At 41.7% G+C, this 17,183-nt stretch overlaps 1 protein-coding gene across 12 annotated transcripts in view; it reads left to right on the forward strand.

The window, feature by feature from the left end:
- TRAF3 (TNF receptor associated factor 3) overlaps nt 1-17,183 on the forward strand; it is an 87,804-nt gene that overhangs the window by 3,837 nt on the left and 66,784 nt on the right. For 2 of the 12 annotated variants that reach the window (XM_043548193.1, XM_037900992.2), the window contains exon 2: nt 16,335-16,397. The exons of 9 other annotated variants lie outside the window; for them this stretch is intronic. The gene's annotated coding sequence lies outside the window, so the exon portion shown is untranslated. Of the gene's footprint in view, nt 1-9,940; nt 16,398-17,183 lie in introns of those variants that run through there. One more of the 12 variants, XM_043548194.1, reaches the window with a different exon arrangement.

Raw genomic sequence — 17,183 nt, forward strand, 5'->3', positions numbered from 1 at the left:
TGCTGGGAGGGGTTGAGGGAGAGGAATTTAGGGTTGCAGTGAGGGGAGGGGCATAAACGGAGATGGGTGATAGCATAGGGGAAAGGGTCTGGGGGAGAGGGTGGGGATTAGGGAGAGTGGGAGGGGAGGGGTGGGGCACTGAGGCATGACATGAAAGTGGGTGCCAGGCGAATGGGGAGGATTAGGGGTAGGGGTGCCTATCCTACTTTCTCCCATCCTCTGTGTTTGTTGATATCTGGGAGGTGGGGCACTGACCCTCTGGGGGGGGGGCATCTTAACCTCTGTCCCTGTCCCCCATGTGGGAGCTCAGATTTTGGTGGGTCCTGCCCTCAGGGGTTTCTGAGCCCCCCCCTTCCCCCCCCCCCCCCCATGTGAGAGCTGAGATTTGGAGGGCTGAGCCTCTCTCCCGGCTCCCTCATATTGGCTGGGGTCTGGAGAAGCCCTGCCCTTTTGGGTGGGGAGTTGAGAACAAGCATGCTGGTAGCATGAACCAAGAACACACTGCTGAGACTGGAGTGAGTTCACAACAGACTGTCAGTTACTGGCGGTGGGGTGAGAACACTGCCTGAGATGAATGGAGCAGTTCTCAGGCCTTAGAGCTGTTGTTTCAGACTGTATACATCTCATTGGGGTGTTCTCATTCAGTTGTGAATGAGATGAATGGGCAACTTCACATGTCTCTGTGGCTCAGTTTCCCCATCTGTACAGTGGGAATAATGATGCTTCCTTCCTTGGTGTACAGTGCTTTGAGGTCTGCTGATGAAGTGCTATGTAAGAGGTAGGTATTATTATCATTACTTGGCTACAGTAGCATCTAAGCTGCAACCCTACATAACTACAATTGCTTAAATGACCACTGTCTCCTACCAAGAACATTTCAGTGGAAAAAAACCTAGGAAATTCACTGGCAAAAAAACTTGTTAATGTAGAATTAAGGTTGCCTGGTGGTATCTCATGGTCTTCTAGAATGTTGAATTCTGCAAAACTCATCCTTAACTCAGAAGCTTCTTGTCAGTGAATATGGATAAAGAAGACGAAGAAGGGAGAGGGAAAAATGGGGATGTCAAGAGGAGAGAGAGAGAACACAAAAGTTGGAGAGTGAGAGAGAAGCCAAGAGAGAAAACTAATAAGGGAAAGTGAAGGAGGTAGAAAGAAAGGTGGAGACAGGAAGTGGGGAGAAGGAGTAGCAGAAAGGGATTAACTACAAGTAATGAAGGAGGGGACCCACAAAACAGGAAGATGATGTTGTGCTGGCCTTTAGAAGTAGGGGGGAGAGGAAAAACATGGGAAAAAGAGGAAGAGTAGAAAAAAAAAAACAGAAGGGAGAAAAAAACCGAAACAGATGACAGTATAGACAGAAAATGGAGGGAGACAAGAAAATAGAAGCAGGAAAACAAAGGCAAGAAAAGACATCTCATTATTGAGCCTGTTAATTTTTTTTTCTAAGTTCCTTAATGCCTTTGTATTTTTCTGAGAATGCATTCCACTACACTGTCAACTTGGACAGATGTGGAGGGGAGCACTGATGGTAGAATATTTTTGCACTTGTGATTTGGGTTGAATTGCTGCTTATTGTTGGATTTGTAACTAGGTTAGCAGGGCAAGTATCTTCATTTATATACCACAACAGTAGGTCCTTAATCCTCTCCACCCCTCCGCCAAAAATGGTAAGCCTTAGATTTCCATTTTGTTGTTCTTGCCTGCTGCTATACACTGTGTGTGTGCGTGTGTAGTAAAAAATGTGTATTTACTAGAATCCTTAACTCTGAAGCATAAGGATGGGAAGGAAATAATAATATCGGAAGAAATATAGTGAGTGGCAGCAAAGGAAAGGCAAAACCTTTAACATGTTTCTGGAGACCTACATTTTATATGGGAGGTATATAATTACTTTCCTCCTTTACACTGTGTCCCTGGGACATCTTTCGTGCTTTATTCTGTAACATTCATTTTACAGACCACCATACCATGAGGCTTAAAATCTTAGAAATGTAGGGCTGGAAGGGATGTCAAGAGGTCATTGAGTTCAACCCTCTGCACTAAGCCAGGACCAAGTAAACCTAATCCATCCTTGTCAAGTGTTTGTCTGACCTGTTCTTAAAAACCTCCAAAGACAGGGATTGCACAACCTCCCTTGGAAGGCTGTCCCAGCGCTTAACTACCTTTATAGTTAGAAAGTTTTTCCTAATATCTATCCTAAATCTCTCTTGCTGCAGATTACTACTTGTCCTACGTTCAGTGGATCTGGAAGAAAATTGATCACCGTTCTCTTTATAACAGCTCTTAACATATTTGAAGACTGTTATCCATCTTCTGCCCCTTCTTCTTTTCTCAAGGCTAAACATGTCCCATTTTTTAACCTTTCTTCATAGGTCAGGTTTTCTAAACTTTTTATCACTTTTGTTGCTCTCCTCTGGACTCTCTAATTTGTTCACATCTTAAAGTGGGGTGCCCAGAACTGGAAACAGTAATATAGCTGAGGTCTGAACAGTGCTGAATGGAGCAGTACAGTTACCTCTTGTGTCTTACATATACCACTCCTGATGGTACACCCCAGAATGATATTAACCATATTCAGTTTGTGAGCCACTACAACCCGTAGATCCTTTTCAGCAGTACTAGTGCCTAGGCAATTTCTGTTTGTGCATTTGATTTTTTCCATCCTAAGTATAATACTTGGCACTTGTCTTTATTTAATTTCATCTTGTTTATGTCAGACTAGTTCTCCAATTTGTCAAAGTTGTTTTGAGTTCTAATCCTGTCCTCCACAATGCTTGCAACCTCTTCAGCAGTTTGGTGTCATCCTCAAATTTTATAAGCGTACTCTCTACTCCTTTATCCAAGTCATTAATGAAGCTCTTATTTAAGTTAGAATTTTAACTTTAGTGTAATGTTTTTTTTTAGTTAATCTCATTTAAGAAACAGATTTCTTTGTAATGTATTGGGATAACCGATCCGTTAGACCACGTGCAATGAGAACAAAACTTTGATGATCCTGTGACATAGTGTATGAATTCTAAAGTGAATGGATCCATTCACGTATAATCTGCACACCAGGTGCTCCAGACCAAATACTCATGATTGCAAGCTTTATGGTTCTTTTCACTGCCGTGATGATAGCTATACTGAGACTTCTTGTCATAACCATACAAGTTCAGCGTTCAGAATCATATTGAACATGTGTCTCTTCACAGTATCTTCATTAATATGAAAAGCAAAGCATAGTGAATACTGTAAGAAAAGTAGGACATGACCAGTAGATGTGTTTTAAAATTAACATTGTTATTCTCAACAGTATTCTTAGGCAGTTAGCAAAATAGTTGCTTCGCTTTGTTCTGTCTTAACTAACATATTGTGGGCAGTATCGTAATACAAATACGTTCGTCCATGCTGCCACTTTATGCCTACAATAATTTCCTAGTTAGCATATGCAGAACTCCTTGATAATCCATCATGAGAGAAAGGAGGATCCAGTCGTTAGGGTGCTAGCCTAAAAACCTGGGAGACCAGGATTCAATTTCTTGCTCCGTTAGACCTCTGTGTGATCTTGGGCAAGTCATTTAGGCCTAAACTACACTTAACATGTTTAGGTCCACGTAGCTATGGCACGATGGGGGTGTGAAAAATCCACATGCCCGAGAGCAGAAGCAATGCTGACCTAGCCCCAGTGTAGACTCAGCTAGGTTATTAAAAAAATGTTTCTGTTGACCTACCTTCCGTTGCTCAGGGAGGAGGTGTTCTTACATCAATGGAAAAACCATTCAGTTACTGTAGGTTATGTCCACATTACAAGGTTATGCTGACATATCCACAGTGCTGTAGCTATATCTCTGTAGTCCTCATAGTATAGATGTGGCCTGAGTGTCTGTGTTTCAGTTCCCCATCTGTAAAATGGGAATAATAGAACCTCTACTTCACAGAGGTGTTATGAGGATAAATATGTTGAAGATGTGCAAGGTGCTCTGATAATATGGCGGCCATCTAAATGCCTTAGATACGTACACAGAGCTGCTTTGTTATTCATTCAGTTTATAGTAACCTCCTGCCACACTTTGTTTATGGTGCTATGCCAGACTATGCCTTGAAATGGTAAGCCCTGTGGGGCAGGAAACCTGTTGTTTGTCGCAATTCTTCTGCTGTTCTTTACAGTGAATATGCAGTGCTATATAAACAATATGTAACTGCTTGTATATGTCAAAATGCTATCTGTTTGGGCTTTTAAACTGTGAATTTTCAACTTGTTTTCTGTTTTGGACTTTAGAGTGATAATAAATTTCCTAAAATGAATTTTAACAACCCCCCCCCTCCCCCCCCCCCAAAAAAAAAAAAAAAAAGTTGGCAGCATGAAGGGTCTTGGTTTTATGCGTGCAGTCATTTGCATGGGGAAATGGGTAGTTAAGAATGCAATCATATATGATACAATGAATATTTTAATCATCGAAATTGGGTGTACCCTGTACCAAATAGTGACCCTCTGAAAACTTAGTCCTGCAGAATCTTTTCTGTCCCCTGCCATTGCAGGAGTTTCCCATACAGTAGGTTCTCTTTAATGAAGGGGCTTCTTAGATTGAGTTCTACAGCTTAATAGATCTCATCATTGGTATTTTTTTCTTGCTTTTAATCCTATGTTTTCTCTTATTTCATTCAGTTATTATTATTCTCCCTTGAACCATTTTAAATAACTTCTCTCTGGTGTAATTGTTCACGCTTTTCAGAAAAATGCATCTCCCTCATCTCCCTTAATTGTAATTTGGCCAAGCAGTATAAAGTACATCTAATTTCTCATGTTGATTCCTATACCCTTTTAAGCAATTTTTACAGATTTTTCTCTAAATTTCTGCCTATCAGTCAACATCTCTTTGGTTTTGAGGTATTAATTGTTGAATGTGGTGTTATAAGAGTAGTCAGTCTCCTCTTTACTGTCTAGAAAGAGGTCTGTGTACTACAGTACTTTGGATTGTTCTTTTCTGTCTAATTGCATGGATACTGAATTAGCTGTTCTTATCCAACATTACCCATTTGGTGTCTCTTGGCGTCACTGCTCTCCAAGTGTTTCCCTTCCATTTAATTTCTGTATATTGGCTTATTTCCCCCCGATATGCTTGCTTTTCCAGAATTATACTCATTTGTGTACCACCTGCTGATATTTCTAACCTCTAAATCCATTTTTCTCTAACCTCACTCGTATTCACAGTGGCTACTTATTTACTATCATTTTCAAAGTTAATTAACATACTTTGATCTAGCCTCTTCTAGATCATTAAACATTTAACTAAAGTCTGAATCCAGCATCAGTCCCTACTCACTCCTTGGACATTGCTCTCTAAATATTGTACACTTGCTGTCTTTCCCTCAAACACCCTTTCTTGTCTCTTTCTTCTCTTTGATGCTTATCCCAACATCCTTAGAAGAGGAGCATTTTGCCTTTATTATGCCTGCTTTGGTTGCAATTGATTAGGGTTCCCAACACTAGTCTCAGTAGGGGCCAAGAGCAAGGGTGGCTTTATCTGGGGTCCATGGGTGGAATTGCACCCGCAGAAATCAGGCCAGCTCAGGTCAAACTGAGTGGCACCACAACCTGGCGATCAGGGTCACAATGCCACTTGCTCAAATTTAGCCCGGCCATCCCTCCATCATGAGATGTGCATGTGTGTGATTGCGTGTGAATGGAGTGGTGGCTAGGCCAAATTTGAGTGATTGGTATTGTGGTCTGGTGCTCACGGTTGCAGTGACAATCAGGTTTTGTGCCTGCCATTGATTGGTCTCTTGCCCTGACAGATGTGCACTGAGGCAGGAGTAGGGTTGGGGATGCTTCTCCCACTTGTAAAGGGGCTGGAGCTCAGGGAGAGGCAGGACTACGCGTGGCCCGCTGGATACACACAGGGCAGAATCCCCACAGGAAGGACAGCAACCCCATGGGCGTGGGCTGCCCCCAGCCCTGCAGGGAGGGCAGTGACACCACAGGCTTGGGCCCTCTCTGACACCTCCTTCCTCGTTACTTCCCCTGCCTCCTGTGTCCACACCAATTGAATTGGAAGGTTACTTTTGCCCCTGCCCAAGAATAAAGAGCTTGAGTACAGGATTGCAAAATATTCTTATTCTCAAGCTGTCAGGAGTTGGGTGTTAATTCAGGGCTGTAAAGATACAGTCAGCCTTCACCTAGTTAAGTAGCTATGGCATCTTCTAACTCGCATCTGTCTCTCTAGTAGTCTCTGAACTACTGCTGCAGTAATATCTCAACAATTTGGTGTTTTTTGCACATCTCTCTAAGTCAAAGAATATCCACAGTGATTCGCGTAAAGGTTAGTAGTAGTCTTTCCATTGGCTTCTGTGTGAATTGGATCATGCTCCACCTATCTAGAGAACCTGGTTTTGCTAAACATCAGCACAGTGCCGTGTGATTGATAAAAATGCCCTGTTTTTCATTAAAGGTATGGATTTATAATGGAAATACCAATAGACCCTTTTCTGTAATTCTGCTAGTGGATGTTGCTACAATGCTGCTGTTACTATTTAGCGGTTCCTTTTATCTGTGCTACATGGACACATTATGAGGTATTTTGAACTTTTCTTTTGGAACATATGTAGAAGAATGCTCTCGGCAATCTCTGTGATAAACTCTATATTTTCCCCAATCAGCTTCTTTAGTAAATTATACATGGGGATTTATGTCAACTGTTCTTTGATATCAGGGATCTGGGACTATAAACTACCTCTGTGTGGACTTTTCCTTTTTCCAAATGCATGAAACCTTCACTTTCATTTTGAAAAGCACAGTGGAATTTATGTATTTCCCTTCCAGTATTTTACATGAGGATGTTTAAGGTAGTTTCTGGGGCTTTAATTCATTTAGTGGGCTTGAGTGTCCAAAGTTTGTTTGTTCTTCTAAATACACATACCATGTTCTTGCTGGTTTCCCTGAAGGGATTCTCTAAAATGATTAGGAAGAAAAGGAATAGGTACTCTGGGATGTGTGTGTGCCTGCACATGCACGCACAACTATATGCGTACATAACCTGAGGTTATTCTGCAGTCATTTGCAGGACTGTATATGATCTAATTTTTATAAGCACTCTGAAGTATATTGGTTGACTGTATTGAGAGCAAACCAGGTAAATATACTGTTTATGTTACAGTAGTACTAATCGGGCTTGATTGCCATTGTGCTGGGTACTGTATACAAAATAGCAGGACAATTCCTGCCCCAAAGATCTTACTGTCTCAAGTGCCAGTCCTTATGCTTGGGTGTGACTTCACTCACATGAGCATGTTCAGTGGGATAGGACTTGTGTGAGTAAAATTACCTAAGTATATGCTTAAATGTCTGTAGGATCAGGCTTAAATTTGTCACAACAATGGACGTAAAACAATAGGAACGAGCAGGGGAGGTAACGAGCAGGGGAGTGGGAAAAGCAATAGGAAAATGTGTGGAGGTAGGTCAGTTACACAATTATATGGCTTCAAACCAGGCTTGTTTGTTGTTATAAGATAAAAACATGTAAGGAAGATAGCTGACAGTGACTTCCAATAGTTCTCTTGCCACATATTGCACTGCTCTTCTTGAGAGCTTGTGTGCTGCTATTTACCTTATCTGGTATGTACTGTAGCAGGAGAGCAAATTTAAGTTATATGTTTTGTTAACTTTTTGTTTTAAGTGAAAATAAGACAGTGGTTAGTGATCTGTATTGCCATGGATAAGATCCAGGTTTCTGGATCTTCTGTTCCTGGCTGGGATTGTTACAGTTTAAAAATACTTGGACTTCAGTCAGAGGTATGAATGCCCCTCTCTGGTTGCTTGTGGAGGAGGGAGTAAGCACAATTCAAGCAACTTAACTTCGCTGTTCTTTTAAATTTGGCTTTTCTATATTTAAAACTTAAGAAAGCAGTTTCAGCTAAAGCCTCATTATTCATCTTTCATGCAAATAAATCCGCACATGAATGTAAAGTTCATGAACTATTCATAGAGAAATGTAGACTACAATCTACCATGTAGAAAGAAGAAAAGGAGTACTTGTGGCACCTTAGAAACGAACAAATTTATTTGAGCATAAGCTTTCGTGAGCTACAGCTCACTTCATCGAGCCTGCCTTGTATTAAAGAAAGATTAGCAGCAAGACATGGTGTATTGAATCAGTTATATAGAATGTTATCTGTTGCTGGTGCCTCTGCAGTAATACATTGTCACATGCAGGAGAAAAAAATTGGTGAGCTCTCCATTAGATGGTGCTGCTGGGATTAAAATAGTTGCACAAGTGAATGGAAATGGGCCACTTCCTGTGACTTTATTGGTATGTATTTATAGGCAATGGCATTTTTATGACGTACTATACTTTTATTTATTAAATAGTCTTCATAGGTAGGCAGACGTGTAAGGATTTTTGTGTCACGTTTGGAGAAAATGTTTAAAAAATGAATAGGTCGGATACTAAATAGCCAGAGTTTTTAGGAGAAATAGTAAATCAGCTGTTCCACACATGGGTGATCTTAGGTCTTAGCAGCTATAGCTAGGGCCCTACCAAATTCACGGTCCATTTTGGTGAATTTCATGGTCATAGGATTTTAAAAATCATAAATTTCATGATTTCAGCTATTTAAATCTGAAATTTCATGGTGTGGTAATTGTAGGGGTCCTGACCCAAAAAGGGGGGGGTGTGTGTGTGTGTGTGTGGGGTGTTGCAAGGTTATTGGGGCTGGTGGGTGTGTGTTGTGGTATTGCCGCCCTTACTTCTGCGCTGCTGCTGGCAGGGCGCTGCCTTCAGTGCTGGGCAGCTGGCCAACAGCCACTGCTTTCTGGCTGCCCAGCTCTGAAGGCAGCACAGAAGTAAGGGTGGAAATACTATGATTTCCCCTCCCCCCCCGCCCCCCCAAACAACCTGGCGACCTCCCTGCAACTTCTTTTTGTGTCAGAACCCCCAATTCAAGAAACGCTGATCTCCCCCGTGAAATCTGGTCTTGTGTGTGCTTTTACTCTGTACCATACAGATTTCATGGGGGTAGACCAGATTTCACTATCCATGACGCGTTTTTCATAGCCGTGAATTTGGTAGGGCCCTAGCTATAGCTCTTATCTAAATAATGATTTGGTGTGTTACTTGGATACAGTCCTATCGTGAACTTGGAAGAAGTACTGCAACATTGGAGGAGTTCCGCTGTGGATAAATCCTTGATTAAATGCCCTTAGGTAATGGTCAGTCTAGTTTATCTAAATACTTAATGCCCCATTAATGAGCCCTTGTCTAGACTACTGAAAAAAGGCATATTTAAAAAAAAAGTGTTGCCTCATTTGTTTTAACTTGCATTTTTTAAATACCACTTAGTATCTAGTGTAGTCTAGGTCTAGTACATTTTAAAACATATAACTGACCTAAACTGTCCCCTAGAGTGGACTGTGAAAACCTAATACTTTTTAAAACACTCTATCTATGCTAGTTGCGAAGTGATGCTCAAAAATATATTAATACGTGTTAGCAATACATTTGCTAAACACACCTGATTTTCCAATTCTAGATGTGAGCCCCTCTCTGTGTCTGAAGACAACAAGATGGAAGTGTCTGACTAGTAGCATCCTTGAATATTCCTAAACCATAGAGGCCCTGTTTAGAAGAGGGGGGGGGGAAAGGTGTTTTTAAAAGGTGTTTGTGTAGGAAGAAAGGATGAGGTTAGGTCAGGGATAACTAACCCTGACTGAACCATGATCTTTACCACAGTGCAGACGTTAACTGCCCTGTGGTAACTTGAAATAGTCATTGAAATGGTTATAGAATTTGTCTGTTTGGTAAATGGCTTATCAACTCCCATTTTTTGGTAGGCAAACGGTTTCAATGACTTCAGATAAATTTGGATGAAGTTGTGAAAGAGAGGTGGAGTTTAAAATCATATTGTTTAACTATTTTAAAAAAGCACCTTTTCCCCTTGTTTGTAGCCATGTAACATGTTTGGCGAGAGGTCTTGTGAAAGTGAGCTGAGACTATGACTGATAGAACTCTGGATTCAGCACCAAATGAGGACACTCCTCGGAAGCCAAATCCAGAGGCTGCATTGGATGGCTGATCTGCTAAAGTCTGTGTTTATTGTACAGGAGTGGGTGGGTGAGATTCTGTGTCCTGCAATGTACAGGAGGTCAGACGAGGTAATCACAATGGTCCCTTCTGGCTGTAAAGTATATGAGTCTACAATCTAACCAATGGCCTTTAGCGGACAAAACTTTCTGCTTAGCTGGAAATCTCTCAGCCCTTCTCAATTCTGCTGACTTTGCCAGCAATAAAGCAGGGCAGTTTCACTTGGTTTAACGAGAACTCTAAGGTGACAAACTGGTTAGAAGAATTCACCAAAATTTGCTGCAGAACTAGTTTCATCTTTGATTTTGCAAAAATATGTTGCATGCAGAATAATCAGACTGAGATTTATTGAGAGACCATCCTTGTGGATGACTTTTTTTTAACTCTCCATATTGGTATGGGCACACCACATGCAGTAAGTAAAATGATAATATCTCTCAGGAGTGGGAGCCATTTTGTTATGGCTATTAAGTAGTGTGACAAAGTCAGGCCCGACTGCTGCAAAAGGGTCCTGGAAGGCTGATATATTAGCTCTAGAATGTTAAAGGCCCTTTTTCCTACAAGTTGAGAAGGGGTTACCTCAGGTCAATTAGGGACACCTGAATCCAATTAAGCGCTGCCTGAGGCCTTTAAAAACCCCTCCTGGGGAGAGCAGGGGAGAGCGAGGTAGAAAGACAAGCTGCTGTTAGGCTAGTGGCAGCAGGGAAATAGGCTGTTCCAGGCTGAGAGGCTGTGCTCCTTAGCATAGGGGAAACAGCCAAACCTGAGTTCCTGCGAGGGGAAGGACTGACACCCCAGGGCAACCAACTGAATGACACCTTGCCCCAGGGAGGGAGGCAGCGAAAGGTACCCCTCGGGATTTTTTGTTTGAGGCTGTTTGCTTTTTGTTTGGTGGAGGATCACCCCTTAGGCCGACCCTCAGGCCTACCCTGAAAATATAACCAAGGGAGCACAGAAGTGGAAAGGCAAACCCTGCCTGAGTGGGACTGCTTACCCCAGGCCCGCCATCACTGGCGGGGGAAACGCTAAGACTGGTGAGAGAAAAGAGGTGCCCTGCCACAGAAGGAAGGAGAGGGGTTTACTCAGGTAAAACCAATGGGATTACCAATTTGTCAATATTCTCCAGAGAGCATTACCTCCTATTTCTAGAGCCATAGTTATCCAGCAGATATTCAGAAACTGATATGAACAATCTCTTACTCTATCCCCTGATGTCTGATTTTCCATTCTTGAATAGACAAATGGAGACGCTAGCGAAAAGCCACGTACATCTAACTTCCAGTCTCCTGTATCCTCCCCAACCTACTTTAGAGTGGGAATGTGGCATGGAAACAGCGGTAGCACTGTTGGAGGACCACCTCCCAGACATGGACAGCTGTGTATTCATCCTCATCCTTGATTATGTGGTGCTGCAGGTTCTCCTCTGAGATCTAGCAGACCAAGCATTGACCAGGTACTGGGATCGTTCTTTTCCTTCCTCACAAACTTGTGTACAAAGGACTGTGGAAGTGCTGCTGCCTGTTGCTCTCAGATATCGCCTGTGATATTTCACGAGCTTTCATTCTCTCCCTCATTCTGTTCACATCTGCATAAACCCCTGAAGGGATTAAATGCCAACAATATGCTGACAACACCCAGCTGTCTGTGAACTTGCCATTCCTCAGCTATCTGAGTTTGAATTCCTTACTGAGGTCGACTCTTGGATAACCACAAGGTGGAAGTGATGCTAGTGGAAGGAAGGAAATATTTAGGCCAGGTCTATCCAAAAAAAGTTAGGTCAACCCAGCTTTGTCGCTCAGGGGTTTGAAAAAGCCATACCCCTAAGCTATGTAGGTAAGCCAGCCTAACCCCCAGTGTAGGCAGCTGTATGCTGATGGAAGAATTCTTCCAACCTCCTGCCTCTCATGGAGATGAATTAATTACAGTGATGGGAGAACTCCTCCCCTCTTTGTAGTGAGTGTCCACGCTGCAGTGCTTCTAGTGAAGACATAGCCTTAGAAGTAGCCAACATCTTATCACCTTGCATTGCAAGCACTGATTGTAATGTTGTCAAAGTGGTGGTGAGAGGGTGGTAGGAGGTAGTGCTGTTTAACTCCCTGTTGTTGCTAGATACCCAATTAATAACAGTAGCAAAACCCACCCTTTTTCTTCCACCAGGGGACTATTTCCCATCCTGACAGACTGAGGCTTGGCCATATCATTTGTAGCTTCTAGGATTTATCGCTGCATTGCACTAGACTTGGCGTTTCGTCAGCTTTTTGCCAAGTGGTGCAACAGTTCAGTCTTCTGATCAAAATGGCAATGAAAGTACATCGCTCTGGTGCCCCAGCTCACTGGCCACCTGTCTAATACTGACTTTGAACTTCAGAGCTCAATGTGTTGAGCTCTGGGCTACTTATAAGGCAGCTCCTTGCTCCAAAATGAAGACCAGGTATAACACCAGTGAGTCACAGTTGCAAGGCAAGCTGCACTTCTGTCTCCTTTCTGGTGTGTTTCAGTGCACCCCTTTCAAGTGTCAGATATAGTGCTTTTGCCTATCCTGGGGTGGAATTCTGCAATTCTTTCCTCTTAGACTGGATCCTAGGCTACAATACCCTGTGTATATCAATTGGGTTTACACAGCAAGTCCATCTGGGTTTGGCGCCTGTGGTTCTTCTCTTTGAGAGTGTGAGACCAGCCATGTAGACAGCCTTCTTGAAACCAAAGTATTATTTATTTGAACAAAGCATTTAGAGAAAAGGATCTTAAAACAACACAATTGACATGTTTCTGTCTCACCTTAGGTTTACCATGCCTCGATGGTAAGTCAGACAAACATAGCTCCTTCATATACCCCAGTGGGTGCCTGTGTTTTAATGTGGCCCCTCCTGAACAGCTCCTGCTCCTCTTGAGAGAGACTTTTTAAACAACTGTCAGCCTTTTGATCTTCTGGTTCCCAAGCCTTTTCCTGTAATGACATTGTCTCTTTACAACCCCCAAGTGTTCGTGCAGAACTGTTTAGTCTTGAAACATTCTATTTCCTTCCTGTTTGATTTCCTTATATATTATTATATTATTCCTATTATACTAAACCAGTATGTTTGTACTGTAAATATTGCAATAACCAGGTCAACATATCATACTCAAATTATTACAGAGCAGCTCCACTGCCATCACACTAAGATCCTCAGTAACGATGAATAAGATTACTTTGAGCTGGAGACAGACATTTCAGTGGTTGGCCCTGGCTATCAAACTCCCTGCCACCAATGGTAAGAATGAACATGAGCCTTGGTGCTTTCAGATGGTCTGTAAGGTTCATCAGTCATAGGCCTTGTCTACACTGAAGGGAAAAGTCGATCTAAGCTACGCAATTTGAGTTATGTGAATAACGTAACTTAAATCGACATAGCTTAGATCTACTTACTGCAGGGTCCATACTTCGCGACATCTATGGGAGACGCTCTCCCCTCGACTCCCCTGGCTCTTCTCAGTCAGATGGAGTACAGGAGTTGATGGGAGAGTGATTGGCAGTCGATTTAGCGGGTCTTCACTAGACATGCTAACATGACCGCTGATGCATCGATTGCCGCAGCATCAATCCTCCGGTAAGTGTAGACAAGTCCATAGTTTCCCATAATGGTGGCAATTGTGAATTAAAAAAACAAATCAAAATCACTTCTTTTGTTTTTGGAAATTGATGGGGGAGAGAATCTACATCAGACTGATCACCCCTTTGGATTTATGTACATTTGTAAGACTCTTCATATGCTACCAGTAATGGTAATACATAAGTGGATTGAGAGGAGAGCAGACCCTGGAATATGAAATGTCTAATGGTGGAAATTCCTGTGTCAAAAATTTTAGGGCCCCAGTCTGGCCTCAGATATGCACATTGAAGTAAATGATTGTTTGAGGTGAAGAGGAAGAATTCACCCAAATACAATGAATTTTGGTGCTTATTTAAGCCCCAAAGGCTGCAAGAACATCTCCAGCTCCTTTACCCAAAAGCCGAAGTGTACGACTAGATGTGTGCTATCTGGGAATTATAGGCTAGTAGGCAGCTCCAGGCTCTCATCTGTGGCATGGAGGCTTTTGTCCATTATCTTACTCTGTCCACAGGCACAGCCGTGCATCCGGATGCTGGAAGGGGGTGGGGGAGCCTTCATTTTAGAAGAAAAGGGAATTTTTCTTTCTCCTCCTTTCACCCTCACCCCAGAGAATTAGATCAAGTGGGTGTGTCTGCTACTCTGCTCCTTCCTTAGCCTTTGCTTTGGTTTGGGCTACACCAGTGAATAGCAGCATCTCTGTTGGCGTCTGATAGGTTTCCCAAGCAGCGGAAGAGTGAAGGTGATGTGATTCTTGTCAGTTTCACTGCGGCCCAACCTTCTGAATAGCATCAGTGAGAACTGATTAGATTGGTGTGCTAATTTTCAAATATTACTTTACCTGCTTTTATATTAATAGCACTATTTGTCTGAACTTCTTAATTTTTCTTTTTGAAGACTAATTTAAAATAGAGCTCAATATTTCAGTCATTTTTGACTCTCCATGAATTCCTTCCATTTTATCACAGATCTACTTTTTTCTAGTATTCTTTTCTCCTTTTCATTTCCTGCTCTTTTTGGTGGGTTACTACTTCAAGGCCCTGTCATGGACTTAATGGAACTACTGTATTAGGCAGGAGCTACTGGTAGTCATGAAATCTGTGAAACACTTAAACCCTCTTTGGGTGGGTGAAAGTTGCTTATATGGACCGACGATGTTTTACTACAGTATCTCAGATGGTTCAGATCTTTGCAAGACCATCTTGCCAAGTGGGTGAATAAACTGTACAAGTATGATTTCTGACACTGACCAGGGAAGATCTGTGCACATCTATGTGGGTTGAGGTGCAGCTCTTGCCAGTGGCAAGTGGAAAATCCAAGGCAGCCCACACACAAATCCAATATCATACTGGCTGCAGTATTTCAAAAGGAGTGCAGTGTGCTGGTTCAGAGAAAAGAATAGGTCATTATATCCTTTGGTTGATGAAGAGTTAGTACCTTCAATGAGCAAATGGAGGCACAGTGAGACATTTTAGAACTAAGAGGAAGTGTGCTTTATTGCAGGTGGTAATCTAGATGTGATGGAGAGAGATGGTAACTGATTTTCCCCAGAGGATAGAGGAAAGCTCTGACACAATCTGCCTGTTACCCCAAAATGAATAACAGTTGTGTATTAAAGGCCATAAAACAGTTAAAAAAGGCTCTCTTGGCCCTGTTACCGGAGGGATGTTACACTCTGGAGATGCCACTGAGTTTGCTCAACCAGGAATGGTCCCTGGTTTCAGTCCTAAACCCCACTGCTGGGATAGAATGCTGATGCTTCCGTGAAATGTGTGATTGTAAGCATTTTTGGACTACTTCCAGCTGTAGAAGCAGGTTGTGTGTGTGTGTGTGGTTTTTGTTGTTGTTTTTTAAAGGGCATAGACTGTTTTACAGATGGCCAGGTGGATGCTCTTCCAGAGTGGAGGAGGCTATCACTTAAAGGATCTCGTAATAGATTTAGGATTTTTATCAGAAATCGACAGTGACCATTGAAGATGGCCAAAGATGTCTTTTATCTGTGGTGCTGTGATAATCCTTAATACAAATATAATTCATGTACATAGCAATATTGGCTTTCATTGAAAAAAGTGTAGAGCTGTGTTAACAGGCAACACAGTTAGGTAAGAATGTAAGGGTAAATAAGCTTTTATAAAGGGGATGTGGTGGGAGGAGTAAGGGGCAGCATGAACTTCACTACACCCTATAGTACCACGTGTGCTGCAGAATGTAGTCCAAATAGAGGGAGATTAGGGTGACAGGATAGGTTTAACTCTGTTTTCTTGAAATTGTGAGTGGAACCTTCTGTATATGTGTATTTTAATGCTTTAAGGTATGCTAGGAACCTCAGCTAGCACGAAAATGGTGGCAGCATTGTATTTCATTCTTCAGTATGAAAATAATTTTGGCCTATGTTCTTTTGAAACTATGCATAATAGAGTGTAGTTTCATGTTGAAACTTGACCTGATTAAAAAAATTTTAGGTTTAATTTTAAAGTTGGTTTGATTTAAGGCTCACTGCTTGAGAATTAGTGACCCACAGCATTGAGACAAAATGTATCTTCATTTCCTAGAGCTGCTATTTAAAAAAAAAAAAAAATCATCCAAATGAGCTCAATGCACAGTAAAAATAAGTATTTATTTTAGAGGAATCATTAAAATATACACTGTATCCTTAACCATCAATATTCCTAAATCCCTGTATTTGTAGCAGAAGAAGGTGACATGAGACATATCTTCATCTGGGCAAGATTCCTGTAAAATGGGGTTGCGGGTGAGCACTGAAATAAGAACATATCTTCCATTGTTTCATTTTTTCAGTTGTCTGCTTCTCACTATAATCCTAACGTGATAGTCAATCCTCTAAAAGAAATGAGGACTGACTCCGTAATTGTGTCTGTCTTATTTAGTTTGAGCTAACTGTTTTTTTCTCTAACTATGTATTACATTTTTTTTGGCTGAAGAAAAGAAATACCCCATTCAATTTCTTACTAACTATCCGTAGGGATTCATGGTTCTTTTCCTTGCTGTTTTTTTCACTGTGCTTTCTGGTAATATTGAAAAATCCATTCCATATGTTTCACTCAGACTGATGTTTTGTAAGAACAGAAATGTTAATTCAGCTACTTCAGATTTCAACGTTGTCATAGGGAAATGTCCCCATCATGCTGGCCACTATGTGCTAATACCATTTCCCAAATGCTGTTAAAATTACCTGTATTTTCAAAATTAATGTTTCCTCCCTTTGGAATTTCCTACTCTGGATAAGTTAAAGTACAGTAGCTAGTATAAAATTAGATCTGCTGTGCTATGAAACAGAGCTTCTATCACAAATAGTTTCTTTTCTTGGTCTTGGTTCAGGTTAACATTATGTATCTCTACATCTGCCATTTCTGGAAACTTAATAAGAACATTCTGAACCTTTTGGCCAATACAAATTTTCCCATTATGTAAAACATCTTACAGATTGGCTTGACTCACTAAGTGGTGGCAGGCAGGAGTCTCTTCCTGCAGGAAGTAGATCTATTTTTTTTACAAGGAAGTTTTTAGTGAATTAGTA

This window comes from Chelonia mydas, chromosome 6, assembly GCF_015237465.2.
Source record: "Chelonia mydas isolate rCheMyd1 chromosome 6, rCheMyd1.pri.v2, whole genome shotgun sequence".
Taxonomy (NCBI): Eukaryota; Metazoa; Chordata; order Testudines; family Cheloniidae; genus Chelonia; species Chelonia mydas.